General features: G+C 36.0%; 1 long non-coding RNA gene across 1 annotated transcript; it reads left to right on the forward strand.

The window, feature by feature from the left end:
• The first annotated feature begins 345 nt into the window (after nt 1-345).
• On the forward strand, nt 346-15,407 carry LOC140251153 (uncharacterized). Its single transcript, XR_011903372.1, has 3 exons — nt 346-485; nt 13,354-13,414; nt 15,307-15,407. It is a non-coding gene; the product is annotated as an uncharacterized lncRNA (long non-coding RNA).
• Nucleotides 15,408-17,975: the final 2,568 nt, after the last annotated feature.

The following is a 17,975-nucleotide window of genomic DNA, read 5'->3' on the forward strand; positions in this document are numbered from 1 at the left end:
TTTCAGGGCTTCAAACCTATTACATAGAGGCACCTTATGTTAAAAAGCCACTCATTTCCTAGTCTCTTACCTCTTGTACAGGTTTGAATCCCATAGTGATGGGCGGGGGCTGAGACTACGAGAAAAATATGGAGAAAGTCAGTGTTATAATTACAGCTATTGTTTGAGACAAAGGGCCAAACCAATTTCCATAAGCTGATTGTGGCCACTAATGAGATAAATTTGCTGTCTTTAAGGAAAGGTGAAACAGCCCCTGGAAAAACATCTCAATGGGAAGTTAGTGGGTGTTATTACAGTATTAAAATAGAGGCCTTGTTCTGATCTCACATATGGCAGAGCATTTAGCTTGGCAATATGTCTTCCTTGTGGAAACTAGTTCATATCTTCACTGCAATATCCAGCAATCAGTGTGTAAGTTGCAGGGTGCTGGTAGCTTTAAGAGTTTATTTTGAATACATAAAAACTCAGGACCTTGTGATAGAATGGTAGGTATGATTAAAAATGTTCAATTTGCTGTTGCTAAAAAACAAATTCTGTGATGTGTGTGAATCAAACCTGTTTCTGTTTTGTTTCTGAGGCAACTATTTCCTGATTTTTTTCATGTTCCTCATGCTTGATATATCTTGTTATTATTAATGTATCTTCCTAATTCTGTTGCTGATGAGTTTAAATAGAGTCCTGTTTTTCCTTAGAAGAAGAAAGGCCTTTAGAAATTAAAAGCTGGAAGTACTTAATGTTGTTTTTGCCTTACCTACACTGGTAATCTATTAACTACTTAATTATCAAACATTCTGTTGAGATTAATCACTGAGAAATTTCTACCCGAGTCTTCATTTCTATGCCTAATTAGGAATAGATGCTTTCATTTGATTCATTTCAAAATATAGCTGAAATTTTATTATTGAATGCAAGTATAGTTTGTGTGCATACTACTGAGGACAAGAAGTGCTTCACTGTCTTTTGTAGTCTTTTTCCAAGTATTTTATTGCTTTCTTATTACTGGGTTTTAGTCAATTAAATACCATTAATTGGATCCTTACCAAAATAGAGCTATCCAAATATTGAGCAGAAAATACCGCACAGAGCAAGATTATTAGGCTTCACACTATTAAGTGCTTAGTATTGAGAAAACCACTGTACTCTGTGGAAAAAATGCAATAGTAAAAGTTGTAATAAGATCTGTGGTAGGCTTGATACTGGATAAAGAATCTGCACACAGTGTTTCGGTTTGCTGCTGTTTGCACTGGCAGCTTGTTCTGTGGCAAACATTTTTAAAAAACTTGCTGATGATTGCTAGTAAGGTGCACTTAGTGCCCATGGCTATGGGATGACTGAGTGAAAGCTTTATGTACTTGCTTATAGCAAAAGTGGGAGGAAACAAATGTAATGCTACATACCCTGGCAAGTCAGTGAGCATCTGAGCTATGTTTGGCTCATAAATCAAGATAGAAGTTGGCCACCCAGATAGATTTCAGCATAATTCCTCCACCTAATGCTGCTCGGCAGGGCACATGAAATAGAGCCCAGCCCATTTACAATGAAGTTGCTAAACCCTAGTGGAGTAGAGAATGAGCTGGAGGTATTTGCACAGGCTGGAGGGGTGTTTGCTTTTCATGAAGACTGTATTCACTTTGGTAGAGGTACAGACCTATTATTGAATTTCTGGAGAAAGTCTTACATCTTTAGTGTTTTCCTTTTCTTATGAAATAAGTGTCTCTTTCAGGGCAGATTTTGAAGTATAGTGTATGAACAAAAAAAAAAAAAAAAAAAAAAAAAAAAAAAAAAAAAACAAAAAACAAAAACCAAGCCAACCAAATACCAAGCTAACCTACAACTAAAACTGCATATACTCCATGAAATATAAAAGTGACCTTTCAAAAACCATCTGATAGGTGAAAAGCCTTTGTAGCAGCAATTAAAATAGATATTTTTAGATGTTTCTGAGAGGGTGTGTCTTCACTGAAAATTCCCCGACTCCTCACTGGAACTGCTGGTTTCATTGTACTTCTGTGACAAAAATCAGTTGCCCAATTTGCACTTTTTGGAGGTTCAGACTTGGAATAAAGATTTTCTTAATATAATCTACACTGAGGTTTGGAGACAAGATTAAAACTAGGATGTATAATGCCAAGTTATTTGTCATACAATAAGAAGTTATTGCTAAGTCTTTGGATCTTCAGCAGAAAATACTTAAAGGTAGAGATGGAGACAACAAATTTTGCAGTCCACGTAGCCTCTGATAAATTCCTTTGAGAATGCAACTCAGTGTTATAAAAATTTCTATATACACTGACTTCCTTAATTTCTTGCACTTCAGCGGTATTGCAGGAACTTCCCATCTACCATGCTGAAAGAGAAAGAAGAGATGAAACAGTGTTACTCCTGCTATGTTAGGAAGTGCATTGCTTTGGGAAAGAAATGCCAGTCATCTTTTGTAGAATATAAGAGAATTCTGACACAACTGGCAGCTGGCTCCACTTGACTTGCTCCCAAACTGGAATAAAATACTGCAAGTAGCATATATATGCTGTTCTGTGTCTACAGACTGTGCAGTTAATGTCCAGGGGTTAACCAGGAATATATCTAGAGTAACCTCAAAGCTTCTTAGAAGGTAAAACTGATGTAGCAGAAGCAAAGCTGAGAGGAGGATAAGTGTCAGATCTGGTGTTTCTGTCAGGTGGATTGAGAGGTGAAGATGCTTCTAGGGCATGGTGCAGGTTTTTCTGAGTACAGCTCTCCCAGAAATCTGTCTTATCCCTTCAGGGTTGACAGCAGCCTGTAAGTCCTTTCAAGGCTCTGTCATATTGGAAGTATGCAGTGAAGACGTAGGTGCTTTTTCTGCCTTAGACAATTACTTGCTTTATGCCTCACAGTTCTCAGCTGTGACTAATAGTAAGTGGTGAAATATTGTGAACAACTGGGAGTTTGCACAGTAGCATTATTCAAACGTGTGTGTTTTTGCCAATAGAAACTCAAATGTATTTAATGCTATCGTATTTCCCTAACAACATTCCAGATTGGCTGGTAGACTCTGAAAGCCCTCTTTATTGTACTTCTTGCAGAAAGCCTGACATCTTAGATTAAATAAATTGATGTTGTGATTGTAAGCCTTTTAAAATGGTGTTTAAAAACTTTATCAACTTTGCTTTCTATAGCATACCCTTCTACAGGCTCCCATATTGTTCTTTAATCTCTCAGGCTAGAAAGACTGACAACCCCTGAACATATGAATGCTTCCACAGCTTTTTCTCCTTTTTATTCTCAAACTTGTGCTTTCTCTTCCTTCATTGAATTAGCCACTGTTCTTGTGTTTTGTTTGTTTGTTTTTCCTGAAGTTTTTCATTTTGACATGAGGATGCTCCTACAGACCTCTGCTGAGAGCTTTGCATTCCAGTACTGTTGAAATCTGGATGCTTCCTAGCTGATTTATTTTGAGGCTGAGTCCTATGAAAAATTTACATAAGCACTGATTTTAATAGTAGAGTGCTAGTCCCAATAACTAATTAATTTTTTAATGATAGGCACTATGAGAATAAGTGAGGATTATTTTAGAAGAACTTCTCTTTCAAGAACTACACAACTCAGTCTTTAGTAGCCTAAAAGTATGGAAGAACAAACTTTTGGGGGGATTGAGTTTACAAGAGTAGGATACAAAGTAAAAAGGAGGCAACTAAATCTCTACTATAATTGCGGCATACGTAAATTAGGTGATGCTTTCTTGAAGCCCAGCTGCTTCTTTCCAACCAAACTCTGATAGGTCTCTAGAACAAACAGGGCTAGATTCTGATATGGGACAAGCTCCAGGTAGAAGTAGCCAGTTACTTCCACTAGCTTTCCACCTGTTAACACATTAGATATATTTCTCAAATCTCCTTCAAATAACATACGATGTATTCAAAGGAAAAGAGTAGAGACTTCACAGGGCAGACAAACAGAGTGGAATGGGGAAATGACCTCATTACTGTTAAGCAGTTGTAATATTTACTTAATCGTTGCTTGTTTCAACTCAGCAACTCTTTAAATTATCAATCTTGCTTTATTTGGAAGCAATTTGTTTTTAAGAGCAAAAGCTGCTAGAAACATACATCACTTGACACTCTCAATCTTAAAAAGGATTTCTAGTTATACAGTTACATTGAGAACGTAAACGAAAGTGCACTGTAAAGGTGGGGCACAGCATTTCAGATTTATTGCCTCCCAACTGTTGACTTGTTTGAAGAAAGAAAACAGCTGATAGTTTCCTATGATGTTGAGATTTTGATTTTACAGTGCAAGGTAAATTAAGTGCCTAGTCTTCCTTATTTCTGCTGTGCATTTCCTATGACTTGAGACACATTTTCTCTGTGTTTCCAGAATGTGTTATGTTCATAGACCTCTTCATATTTTGCTGTTCTCAAAGCTATTGCTCTAACACAAAATAGAATACAGAAACAGTGGTAGCACTATGCATGTATGAAGATTAAATAGACTTTTGTGGAACTCAATACATTCCTTTTGTACAAAGCAGGTTTAAGATACTGTTATTGTTTAAAGGAACTTCACAAGGAAGGCTGCTGTAGCTTGTCAGAGCTCAGTTATACGTGTGCTAATAACTTAAATTGATTAGTATCTACCTTGTGTAGAAAACACTTATGGCCAAAGCTTCTAGCATCTGTGAAACTGCTTGGAAAAGAAAAAAATCTTCAACTAGAGTAGTGGAAATAGCAGTCTACAGAGATGGACATACTAAAACTTTCTATGCTAAAACTTACAGAATAGCTTTTATAAAGATTTGTTTTGATAGATAAATATGTTTTTATAGATAAAGATTTTGTTTTGATGTTTAAAATATCTTTGATTTATCTAGTACAACTGAGTCTGATGTTTTCTTCCCATTCTATCAATTCTGGTGCTACCTGAGGTATACATTTTAATTTCACATAATGGCCTTGCATTGGTATAATGCTTTATTGCTGGGGAAAGATCCCAATTCATATTCTGCACTGCAACTTTCTCTACTGTATAGAAAAGAAAGTACACAAATCTAACAAAACAGGTTTAGTGTGCTAATTCTAAACCCCCTTCCCTGTGTGCTGATTTAATTTAGTCTGATTAGTGAATTGTACTGCTGTTAAATTTCAGTTTGGTTGCTTGTAACCCTGCTGGATGCAGGGTTAAAACTGCTGAGCCGTTGTCAATACCCTACAGGTAGGACAAGGTAGCTGAAGTTTTAAATTGGTAATGGTTGACACAATTAAACTTTGTTATATATAAATTTACTAGGAAAACTTCAAATACGTACATTTCTTTAAGTAGCTGAACATAACTTGTAGTTGAGCTTTGTTTAATCTTAAAAAGGCAAGTGAGAAAATAAATAGTGACTTTCTTTTCCAATACATCAAACGAAGTAAAGATGCCAGTATTATTTGTAAATTGTACATTGAAAATGAGTGTTAGGCCATTTATTTACATAAATGGAGATGTTGGGGAATTTCAAAGATCCTCTGTCTTGTTTTCAAAACTGATATGTAAGATCTGGACCCTTTAGATACTGAGTGCTCACACTGGCTTAACTTGTCCATGTACCTTTTCCCATGATGCTGGGAATAATTGAAAGTCATTTCCAAGCTGGTTGCAAAACAAATTCTGAATATAGGCATCTAAGTTCAGGAAAGTGACGCTGGGAGCCAGAGCTCAGCTGTTACTTGATCTTCAATTCACCTTGGGAACAAGGATTTGTTAGTCTGGGGATTATAGAGGGAGGAAGGGTTAAAAAAGGTTATCATGTTGTTTTTGCATATACTGAGAAAGAATTGCAGCTTTGGAAAAGCTAAGCACATTAGTACCAGTTCAGGCCAAAACGCAAACATAACCCAAATTTTCTCTGCCTGAAAACTAGTTCTGCCACCTCTGCTTTGAAAGCGTGTTTAATGCCACCCACAGGTTGAGGTTCTTAAACATTTTGTCGCCTTTGGTATGGAAATGCATACAAGGATGCTTTTGCAAGATTGCTATGGGCTAACAGTTTAGTGCATGTAGTTTGTTGTCTTCCTCAATTTCCATTGGATCTTAACTGTGTTTCCCACTTTGTGATTCCATACTCCAGTAGGCTATAAGCTGTTCTGGTTCATTACTGAGATCACCTAACTGAGCTGGAAAATATTTCACAGACAGGAAGCAGGGCATCAGTTCACAGCAGTCCAGGTTGTCACTCCAACATTTGTGTATCTCAGCTAATGACTATCACTGGAAAGAAAAACTTAGCCACTGTGGCAAGAATCAAATCTTTAGAGAATTGAGAATCAAGGTTATAGAGGCAGATTCCTTGTTCTAAATAGATACAGTATGCTGGTTTATAAACTGCAATCACTGCTGAGCTATGTACTGCAATATTAGAAGGAGGTTTATCATCTTTATTGTTAATAGGTCCATATGAATGTCTGTCAATATTGGGAAATATACTGGTGGTTTCTCAGCCAAAAAGAGGCTAGTAGAGACAGAGACACGTTACATGTACACCTTAAATTATATTTTTTTGGTAATTTTATTTATTCAGTCCTGTAAAATCTAAAATAGATGCAAGAATGCTATTCTTGTTTAAGTGATGCAATTCATAATACCCTTCTAAGATGGATTAGGTAACCTTATTTAACTCTATCCTCTCGAGGTCTTTAATAACCTTAACATATCTGTCATTCCCATCTGCTTTAATTTAAGGCTGATTATGCTAACATGCCTTAAAACTGGAAACCACCTGACCATTCAACATTGTTTCAGGCAGATACAGCTTATAGTGTTTTGAGTATATAAACACAAAGCTTGCTATTGTGAAGCTAGTTGATTTTACTGAGCTTGTCCTTGTTTAGTCTACATGTGAGCTTGGAAAGCGGTTAGCCTTTTTGAGAAGCTTTCCTTTGTTAGGAACCTCCCCTCCCCCCACATCAGTTCTTGCTAGCCTGCCACTGTTCCTGTAGGTGTCGATTTTCTGAACGTGTGTGCCCTGCAGAATGAGAGTCCAGCTGAAGGGTAAGGCAGGAACAGTAAGCTCAGCAGCTGGCTGGTCAGACTTGCAAGGAGCTAAAGGTCTGGTGCTTCACAACGAGAAACAGATTTGATTTATGCCTTATTGTACATCTTGTGAATACCTGATGGGCTAGTGAAGGCTGCCATGCAGATTAGATAGGAAGGGGCAGCACTGATGGATATAAGAAAGGCTGCTTTATTATCTTGTCAGTACCTGACAGACATACTACAGCACTGATGTGCTGGACTATTTTAATTTTCAGGGTTTATTTATTTTCATTATATTTGAATGCTTCACTCAAAACAGAAGAGATGCAAGGACTGTCATAGTATTGCTGGATTGGGTTAGACAACATATTTCTGAGAAATATTTCTGTTGTGCAAAATACAGGTTTTTGAAGGGATAAATTAAAGGAACTGTTAACTCCTCACCATTTACTATCTCATCTCTTGAGACACTTAAATCCGGAAGATCTGGTTAATCACAGGATTCTCTCACTCCTGTTTTTCCTAGATCCTGACTTCGTTTATTACTGAGATGTGACACTTCTTTTTAGTTATATTTTATATAAGAAACTGTTGCTGATACTAAATGGTGTATCTTGTTGCTGATCTACATAAGTGTATTTAAGCAAAGTGAAAGAACAACTGATGACTAACAGCTGGGTTGGGGCATGTTGTCCTACAGTGTATTATAGCAATGCAGTTTAAAGTTCTGTGCAAACTGACTTCTTTGAATATGCATAGAAGTATTGAATATGGGCACAAAGATTGTTTTAGAATTCTTGTGAAGGGTTACAATATACAAGCAGGTATTAGCATATTGAATTCTTTCGTTCACTTCCAGGAAAGTTCAGAAGATCTATGGACTGTAAGTGAGCTTAGGCCGGGAATTTGACAGATCTTTCTCCTTGCTAGTGAAAGAGATGCCATACATCTGGTGATAGTGTCATAGGCTTTTTAGGAATGTATGTTTCCAGTTCCAGCCTCCTCAATTCATGGACTGTTCCTGTATGGTTGGAGTTTTCCTGAGTGATTGTCATGACCAAAAATTTTTAAACCTGTTCATCAGAGTGAGAATGCAGCTTCTTTATCAGACAATTCTTTGTTCTTACGTTTTACTAAACTATCTTTCTTGGCTTTATTGCTTCAGGTGCTTGATTCTGGGCCTGTAAAGAAAACAGCAAAATGTATTTTTACTTCTGTTCCTGTTCAGTGATTCTCAAGAATCTCTTTGTTAAGATAGCTTAATATGTTTAGCTTTCAGTCATTTCCCATGGCAGATGCTGCAAGGTAACTAGCCCTGTAAACTAGCTGTCTGCTGAAATGCTAGTTTCACACATAGATAGAAGCAGATGATCAGATCTAAATTTTACTGTGTTGGGTTTTCTTTAGACGTCTGGCAAAGCAAAACTTCATTGAAATTCTGCTTTCCTTTAAATGTAGTGCCATGGTATTCTCATTATTGTGTTATATATATGTTGACTATGCATACATGATACAAAAAATTCTGCTGCAGAAATTCTCCATACTGAGACACCTCTATTCAGTTCAGTGGTGGATAAATCAACTTTTTCCTTCTGTTAAAAGATGGGTAACATTTTACTTCTGTTACTAGATGGGAAAAATTCATCCTTTTCTAGGCATAAGCTGTTACTCTCCTAACAGTTGGACAGTTCTGTGCAGCATCCATCTCAGCGCATGTGGGTTTTTGAAAGGCTTTTGTGCTTCATAGGATTATAAATTCCTTAGATGAGTTCCTTGGCTTCATTACTGAAGCTTAATCCCTGGAGGATGGGTATGAAAATTCTGCATTGAGGTGCTAGATCTTACTCATCTAGCTTCTGTAGAAATATGAGTTAAGCTGTAATGTGTTTCCAATGTTCACTTACATGGTATGATTAAATCTGGATATAGAAGAAGTGATTGACTGGGAGTACTGTAGTTTTTGGTGCAAATTTTCATCCTTGAGAAATCAGATGATTTTTCAGTGGTCATTCAACTCCATACATAGAAAGTAAGACTGATTTGGGAATTTTTATTCCATCACCAAGCTGGTAAATAATACAAATATTATGTATGTTTGAATCAATACCTAGACTTGTATTTTAAACTTATTTAAAGTCCCAATTGTGATGTTTGTCCTTTTGAGTTGTTCATTAGAATCAGTTTTTAATGTTAAGTACTTAATTTTAAGTAACTTAAAATTAATAAGCTTATAAAAGTAGCTGAAAAGACATTGACAAGTCTTTGCATAGCCAAATTAAATATACATACTTTGCTGAAGATCTCAGTTGTTGACTTATGATAGCTGAACTTCAGGGAAATCACTACTAGAAGGTGTTTTAAAATAAGCTAAAGTGTAAAATAGCTACTTTATAGTTCTTCATATTTACTAGCTATTAGATGTTAGAGTAACCAGCTATAAGATACAATAATTCTGTTAAATTCCTTGATTTGAACAATACAGTTTCCATAAACTATACTGTTACTATTGGGGTGAAACTGTAGGAAGGTTGATGTCAGGAAGGGAGAATTAATCTGTAGATGGGGCACTGAAGGATCAATTGATATTATAAATGTCTCTCAAGGCTATAATGTAAACACATGAGCTCAGTTGAGATGAAGCCAAATTTTTATGTGATTACTTTAATTTTAATGTGCTTATTATTAGACTTAAAAACAGAAAGTGGTTTTATACAAATTTCATGTAAAAATATTTGGATATTGAATTCATTTTCTGTAGAAATAACTACTTTCAATTCCAAATGTTATGTCATACTGTGCCAAGCTGTTTTTCGGTATGAATGTAATGAATACAGTTGTGCTATGTTAATTTAAAAACTAGGCCCTGTGTTTCATGGTGACAGACATGGGGAAGCAGAGGTTTGTAGCCCTTGCCAGAAAACTGGAAACATACTAAACAGTTAGCAAAAGTGAGTGATTAATCTTTATGTAGAACTTGAATTCTAGTGCTTCAGAGAGTCTCTTCATAAATTCCTGTTTGCGTTTGGTGCTAGCAATTCCACAATGGTGAAACTCAAAAAGGCACTTAGATATCAAGGAATTAATGCTCAGTAATGGCTTACAGAATAACTGTGGGAATACTGTATTAGTATCACTACCCATACACAGGAAAATGGGTGTATCATGCAGACTTATGTTTATGAGTCTAGAATGTAGAAGAACAAATGGGCTCTAGTAGTCCATGTGAGTGCTGTCCTACTGGAGTTAAAATTACAAGGAAGCTTGCAGAGCTGTTCAGAAAATGATCTGTGTCTAGGGATTCTTGAAATATTTCTCAGTTGTTTTTCAATTTTTCTCAGTTGCACTGTCGAGGTAAAAGTATATTTGGGACGAGTAGTGAATGATGGTGTTGTTGGTGAATAGTTTAGCAGAACTTTCAGGTTTCCCCTGTGAAAATTGGTGAGTCTGTCCTGAATCATAAATGGTGTGGGGAAAAATTAAAATGTACAGATACAAGGTGTTACAGTAACTCGGTGAAAAAGGAAAGGTGCAGATCATACTAGATTTCAAGGGCTGGGCTGAGGAAGTAGTGTGATGTGCAAGGAAGATGTGGGATTAGTTAAAAATGCACCTCAGTTTGCTGCAGCGAAAAAAGTTCTAAGCAAACTCCATTTGAAAAGAGTTATTGCCTGAGTTATCCTACTTCGTTAGCTCAGACTCCTAAAATAACTGTAATGAGTATTTTACTGATAGTCACAGTCTTTGTAGCACTGCTGAGAAAAGCTAAAATAGACTGAATCCATACCATATAATTACAGTACATTCTGTAATTCATTTTCTCTGTGCTGTCTGTGAATATAACCGCATCTTATAAAATTAATAGTAAATGCTTTACTGCATCTTCTTGTTATCCAGACATCTAACTAATGGCTGCTTGTTTATTCTGTGTTTCTCAAGAAGATATTTTTCTTTATGTTGCTTGCAAAAATATACAAATCCTACTCTGACAAGGGCCTTTTGCCAGTTGCTGTGAAGTGTAGGCAGACAAATGAAGTACTAATGTCCTATCTCTTCAGCCGTGTTGTTAGATATGCCAACATCAAAATGATTCAGTGTATTCAACCACATATGGATTTACATTATTCATGTACATGAACATTTTATGTAGTTCCAAGTATTAAGTGATGAATTTGGCCAAGAAGCTAAACCAGAATATAAAGGCAACACGATACGCTATGCATGTGTACACTGATTTTTACACCTGAACTTTATGCAAACTTTTTACTAGAATTTTTTAAGAAATAAAGTATAGATAATCGTGAACAGGAGCTTGAATATCTTTTTTTTTTTTTTTTTTTTTTTTTTTTTTTTTTTTTGTAAAGAATTGGATATTAATCAACCACTCTAAACTGTTTGTTCTACAATCCTGCAAGATCAGGTTAGGTGACAGTTTTGATTTGATTGCTGTAAAAGAATTTAGAGCTCATTTCTACCTACGCAACAGATTTTTGGACGTGAAACTACAAAGAGCTTTGTTACTTAAAACTGAATACTCTCATACTTGCTATAATGCCAGTGCACTCAGTGCTCGGTGCTCAGTCTGCCTTCCTGTCCATAAGGTAGAGTTGGAGCCTTTGTAATAGATCTAAAATTAAACAACACATTGAGCCTTCATCTGGTACTATTAGTGCCATTTATAAGATAAAGGTTGGGTATCTTGACCAGTTGTTGCAAGTTATAGTCATGAGGCTAGGGAAAAAACAAACAAACATCAACAACAAAAAAACAACCTTTTGTGAAGATCTGATAGAAATGGTTTCAATCTGAAAGAAGTATCTTCGCTGCATGCTACCAATGTGTCTAGGACTGAACAAGGTTTTTGACCACAAACGTAGATATACACAAAAAGCTGAAACTTAAGTGGCACAATGTTTGTTAATAAGTACATATCAGATTGTAGCAATCAGTGTTTTAAAGAACTCTCATTAGTTCAGTTTTCAGCTAAAAACAGACAAAAAATCTGGGCTGAAAAGAATTTGCTTCTTTCAGTGGGTTGTGAATTGTTGGATTCAGATTACCTTAAGTAGCTATGTAATGTTGCAAAGCTGTATTACTAGTGAATACAGATTCCAGGACAGAAGATGCTGTGTGCTGAAGTAAACCGATATTCTCATGTTTCTATTAAACCTTTTCCCCTGAAAAGACCTGAGACAACATCAGAAATTGTGGGAACTGGCTTGCTTTCAGAGTTTTGGTCTGGTCTATTCATATTTTGTGAAAAGGGATGGACTGAGGGAAACTTTTATGTGAAACATAGTGATTTACTCAGAAGGCATAAAAACATGAATAAAAATTTATTGAATTGAGATGACTGAAAACACACACTTTTGAGACTGACAGCAATAAGCATCTTCTAGCCTTGTATATTATCATTTAGATATATTCAGATAACTGACCCAGCTTCATAAAAGCTAACCCAGGATGAGAAGTAGTTCAAAAGCATTTATGCTATGCTGTTCCTAGATGAATTTTCTTTCACATAGTTACATTGCATCCTGACCCTGAATGTGTGACCCCTGAGAACTAGTTTATTTTCTTCTGGTTTGTTTCTGGGAACATTTGTTTTCAGAACGGACTTTTTATTTCCTCATTCTTAAGACAGGCCACAAAATTATCTAATTATCTTAATAGTGAGAAGGATTCACTCATAGTAATGAAACTGCTGTTATTATTATTATTATTATTTTTAGATAGGTAGAACACTGAGATTTTAATCAAAAATTCAGTGTACAGTCATTTCAGTTCCTGTCTGTCACAGAATCTCTCACCACCAGTTGGTTTGAGTGCTACTGAAAGCTGTAGAAAATGAGTCTATCCCTTAACCATGCTGAGTGTCTGAGTTCATTTCAAATAAGTGCTTAGCTTTTGCCTGGGTGACAAACTAAAACTGCTGTAATTTAGTTACATCAGTTAGCTATTTGATATGTCAGCTTGTCAAGGGGGAAACTACGCGTGGGATGGGACAATTCCTGGACTCCTCCACTGTTGGAGGTGAAAAAGGCAGCAGAAAAATTCATCTTCCATCTGACATTCACTAAAGAGAGAATAGACATATTAAATTGAAATATTCAGTTTATCTAATTTGTAATGCTAGCAATAACTGGTAGAACATGAAGTTAAATGCTGTATGAAATGTTTTTTGGTTTTGTTTTAAATTATTTTTGGTTTACATGAACCACAGTTTCAGTCTTGTGGGTTTTTTTTAATATGTATTATATGTCACTGTAGGTAATAAGCGTAAGGTATTAAACATCCTCTGCAAAAGGGGGAGGATATGTCACCTAAATTTACTTAACTTGAAAGTAATTTTCTCATTTGCAACAGCGTTCTCTAGAATGAAGCCAAGAAGACATCTGCATTCTGACATGGCTTTGGTAGAACACAGGTAAGACCACATTCTGTCTTCAGTAGAGCTGGCATCCAAGCAGGTGCATAAACCTGAGTGGTCATGCAGACGTTAATTGAAGAAAACCTTGAAACTGGAGCAGGGAAACAGCACCTGTCAGATATTTCTAAGATTTAGCTTTAACATACTGACTTTCTGTTCTGCATTTTTACCTTCCTCTTGGGGAATATATTCTTTCACAAAGAAAACAAAATAAAAGTTGAAAAATAATTGATCAGAATAGGCATTCTGAAAGGGATCTTTAAGGATACTGGATTCTGATTATACTCTGATTCTACTTGTGATTATAAAGTTGTTATTGGAGCCCACAGGATATATCTGAAAAGTGTCCTGTAGCTGAGAAGTTATAAAGCAGTAATATAACTTTAAGTGCAGCCTTTGTGAAGAGAGTTTGATAGGAAGAGTATATCAGTTACATGTGTAAGTCTTACCAGATGCTAATTCATGCATGAAGCTAAATCAAACAGTTAAACTAACTGCTGGTCTGTTCATGGAGCTGGATGAACAAGTTATTTTTAGTCCATGGAAACAACTACTTTTCAGACTTCAAGTTATAATGTAAGATCTGGTATGTAGTAGCTTTGTAGTTTGTAATGATGTATAAGTATCTAGAGTCTAAGCCTAGTGCGCTGAAGTTGCCACCTTGTCCATGGTAGGGGGTTGGAACTGGAAACCTTTATGGTGCCTTTCAACCCAATCCACTTTATGATTCCATGGCAGCAAGGTTAGTTATATGCAGTAACTTAAGTGCTCATTATAAGCATCCAGATTGATGAGTCTGGAGTTCTGTATTCCACTTCACGATCGAATAAGATCTGAAGCTCTGCAGAAATGGTCATTTGAATATTACTTTGATTTGATTATCATATTACTAACACAAAAACACACTGCTTTTTTAAAATTGGTGTATATAATCTGACATTCTAAATCTGGTGTCAAGAACCCAAATGAGATGGAGACCTGACTGAATAGCAAGAAGAATTTGAAGGTTTGTTTCAGCTGGACAATATGCTAACTTGTATTTCATGCAAAGAATTGCCTTCTAAAAGTCCCAGATTCTGGATTTGGTTTCATAGTAACTTTTGCAGATGCAAAAGTTACTATGAAGCTATAAGAACATATTAGTGTCTCTATGAATCTTTGTCAGAGTTAAAGAAATAGCAACTTTTCTTTCTGAAAAACCTCTGATACTGTAAAAAATCTTGATTTTTTTTTTTTTTTCTAAATTGTAACTGATATTTGCTCTAACCTGTCTGCTGATATGTGAGATTGAACCCAAACATAAAAATGACTACTCACACAGCAGAATTGAAAAGAACATGCGGAAACTGTTGAAGGTGGTAGGTATGTTCACCTCTTCCAGAAGTGTTTCAGACTTCAAGTTGGTTTAATGTGATGGCTCAGATGTGTATCAAGGAATAAGTATATCATGTATCTCTTTCCTAAATATGAGCATCTACAGGAGATAGATGAATATGTGAACGGAGTAATATGGATATATTCAGTTATTTGGTTGTTGTCTTTAGAATCTGATGTATATCAAGTTCAAAACAACTATTTTCCTCTTATTTAAGGTAAGAAAAAACCGGGGGTCTTACTTGCTGACTTGTAAGTACTTGTAGCTGACTAATATTGTCTATTAGTATGGAACATGAGTATCTTACAAATACTTTAGCAAGTGATCCATTTTGTGTTGCAGAAGTCAGTGTAAATGATATTTCACTTTCACAGTATACTTCTGTGAATTCATTGAAGTTGTTTTAAACAAATAAGAAACTGCATGTACATAAAATCAGAGGTAGCTATACTGTGCTTATGAGTCTGTTGCATAAATCAGATATCTGTATTTACATATGATAATTTTGTTTCAGTTGCAGTGAGTCAAAATCCTCTGGAAGAGTGGCATCTTCAAAAGTACATTTAGAGAAACATTAAGGAGCAATGCATCGTGTTCTCACTGTACAGATGTGGCTACTCGGGATTTCGAGTCTAGCAATAATGGTGCTTATGTTAGGAAAGGCTGGGACTAGAATATTATTGCAGGAAATCTGTATTTACCATGAGATTTATTGGTATGGGTCATGTGCCAGAAGTGCACCTGGCATGGCTGTTCTGTACTTAGTTCCAATAATAATAATCAGTCACACACTGCAGCACCCATGTGTTCTCCAGCTTCTGAATAATATCACTGTACTGAGTGGAGCATATTGCCAAAGCCCTGTGTCAAGGTACAGTACACCTCAATTCCTCCCACAATGAAGTGTTATGCCAACGTCAGTGCCCAAAAGGAAGCACTATCTGTAAGTTGAGTATGCTCCAGAACATGAAGGTGCAGTGTATGCTGATGTGTTACAATACTGTAAATCGTTACAGAATTTCAACATCAGAGGGCATAGGGAAGAAAGCTTGATGACATGTTAGATCTGCTTTTCAGAGCTGCTTGTTTTCTTAAGAGCTACTCTAAATATAAATCAAAGTGCAGTATGCATTAATCACCCTTTATTTTTTTCTTAAAGTGTCTAATATCTGTGCACAGATACTTCTTACCTCAGGGGTATGTTTGTCTTCATAATCGCATGCATAAAAACATGAATACAGCAAAAATCAAATGGAGAATTCTACAACACTAATTAAGGATGTGTTTTAAAAGAAACTGGGATCAATGGTGTCATGAAAGCTATTTTCCCTTAGGTGCTCTCTCCAGAAGTGGTACTTCATAATAAAGGTGACCTTTCACGTACAACAGTTAGAGAACACATCTATTAAAGATAGAGTAACTTATAAAGTTGTTTATAACTTAATTCTATATCAGGACTGTGTTTTGCCTGGTATTGTAAAAGCAGTTATGGTGGCGACTACTACAGATGACAATGAAAACAGCAAAATTTGTGAAAACCAGAGACTGTGGTAGCCATCTGTAGGACCTTTTCTCTCTCAGTTTATTTTCATCATTTGGTGATTTCAGTATAATGTAGATCCCTAGTGAAATTTGGGCAGCTTGTCATTGTCTGCTGGCAAGCAGAGTTGGAATGCTGTTCCACTACCCAGTTTGTTACCTATTTTGTCAAAATTTTCACTTTTTCTTTTCTTGGAGTGGACAAGTCCAAGGAGACAAAAGGGGAGAGAGCCGTAAGTGTAAAACACTAATATGGGAACGTTATGGAAGTGAGGAAAAAGCTCTTGTTTGTGTAATTTTTCAATAAAAGTGTGGCACAAAGTAAACTGGGATACACCAATAAATGTAAGAAGATGTAAGTACTACACTGTTTCGGAGATTGCTAGTTAATAAATAGCTCCAAACAGATAACTTTTCTTTGAAGATTCATATTTACGTTAAACCAACATCATGATGTTCTCTGTTAGTTTTACTGCTTTAATTAGCCTGTTCTATCTTTTCTATCTGTTTTCTGTGACCTTGCATAGGCTTATTGCTTGACTCTATTTTATAAAATGGTGAGTGTATCTATTGTTTGCAAGTCTTTGACCTCATTTTAATCTTGTCTGGAAGATTCCTCTGCTGTATTTTTCATGTGACCATTGTAAAGAAATCTTAATAGATTTTTTGCTAGCTCATCTGTAGCCCCTTCAGCCAAAGATAGCGTATAAGGAGATAAGTCAGTCCTTCCTTTTGAGTGGCCTGCCTCTTGTGAAAAGGAGCTTTTTCTGCCCTAGCAGAAACTGGACAGATTTCTACAGACACTCTATTCTGATTTGGCAAGTTTGTCTAAACCAACCTATTACCATCAAATACTTACACACCTTCTTTTTTGAGTAAGAAAAAAATTATCTTGGAAATCTTCCAGTGAATCTAGTTTCATATGACCTGCTCATAAAGATAATTGAGGAAATCTTTCCGTGACACTGTATGTACTGACTGATATTTGCATTCCTCTGAATTCACATGTGCCTTATGTGTTACTTCTCATTCTGAAAAGCTACTCCAACTTAATGATGAGTTGGATTGCTTTTGAATAATTGCTAGTTGCTCCTCTTTGCAAATCATGTTGCCTTTAGCATTACAGTAAATGCAAAACAAGTACTCTTATGTTGTCTATGAGCAAAGTACAGGCTCTTTGTTCTCTGATGAATTCAATCCTACACTTGATCTGTGCATCTGGGAAAAGATGAAAAGAAGAATCATGCTAAATGTTTAACTCCGAACTTCTCCTTTCCTACTTATCAGAAATAGTGATCATTGTACTGATCCTACCAAGATTCTGGAGCAAAGCAAATGAATCAGAGCACCCTTGACCCCAACAGTTCTGACTGATATTGAGTGTTGTGTCATATTTGTTTGTGGTACATTTTACATTCTCCAGTTACTTAGGAAGCTTCAAACAACAGCCCCCAGAACAGGGTTTTCTCCAGAGGACAACAAAAATTAATAAAACCAGCAATAAATAAATAAATAAATAAAATGTAGGCTGATACAGCTGATAGTCTGCATGCAATTTTCATAGTGAATAAAACTTTGTGTTGTGATGCATTTCTCATGGACAGAGAGACCATTTTCTCTACAGGAAATGTTATCAGAAAATGA

This window comes from Excalfactoria chinensis, chromosome 4, assembly GCF_039878825.1.
Source record: "Excalfactoria chinensis isolate bCotChi1 chromosome 4, bCotChi1.hap2, whole genome shotgun sequence".
Lineage (NCBI taxonomy): Eukaryota > Metazoa > Chordata > Aves > Galliformes > Phasianidae > Excalfactoria > Excalfactoria chinensis.